The sequence below is a fragment of the Gavialis gangeticus genome, unplaced genomic scaffold (genome assembly GCF_001723915.1).
Source record: "Gavialis gangeticus isolate Ggan-Ray unplaced genomic scaffold, GavGan_comp1, whole genome shotgun sequence".
Lineage (NCBI taxonomy): Eukaryota > Metazoa > Chordata > Crocodylia > Gavialidae > Gavialis > Gavialis gangeticus.
Window position 1 is genome coordinate 5,207,830 of NW_017728997.1, and position 693 is coordinate 5,208,522.

General features: G+C 63.5%; 1 protein-coding gene across 2 annotated transcripts in view; it reads right to left on the minus strand.

Moving 5' to 3' along the window:
- The window catches only part of ITPR1 (inositol 1,4,5-trisphosphate receptor type 1), a 327,597-nt gene that overhangs the window by 156,717 nt on the left and 170,187 nt on the right, over positions 1–693 (minus strand). The gene's annotated exons all lie outside the window — the stretch shown is intronic.

A 693-nucleotide genomic window follows, 5' to 3' on the forward strand; every position in this document is an offset into this window, starting at 1 on the left:
TGGGGGGGGGGGGAATAGAGGCCCCCACAGTGAGAGAGGCAGTGGCGCAGGGGCTGCACAGCCAGAGCAGACCATGGGACAGAGCCACAAGCAGCTTGCCCATGGGGGTGGCTCCTGCCACTGCATGTACCCCACGGGGACTCATGCCTCTGGATCTGCGTGCTGGGCAAGGGTGGGCTGGGGTCAGGGCATCACTGGATTCTTCCTGGCAAGCTGTGCCTGGGGTGGATAGCGGCAGTGCTGGGACAGGGGGTTGGAAGGGCTACAGCAAATTTTGGGGTGGCTGCAACCCTCCCCCCACTCCATAGTCCCCTTCCCAGACCCACCGCCTGCCTTGAGTGCAGCTCTGACAAAGCCCCCCCACCAGAAAGAGCCTGGCACTGCACCTACCGCAGCTCACACGGGCAGCCCACTCTTGCCCTGCACACAGATCCAGGGGCACATGCCCCCAGTGCCCTCCCAGGGTGTGCACAGCAGCAGGAGCTGCCCTCACGATGAACCTCGCGCGGTTCCATTCCATCCCCCACCCCACCCCAGCTGTGCACCACCTGCTCCCTATTCCCTCCCTCACCACTAGGGCCTCGTTGCCCCCACTCCTCCCCCCCACAACAGACCTACTGGACAGAGGCTGCTCTCCAACCTGCCTGGCTGCATATGGGCAATCAGATTGGTATCTGCTGATACGGCTCATTA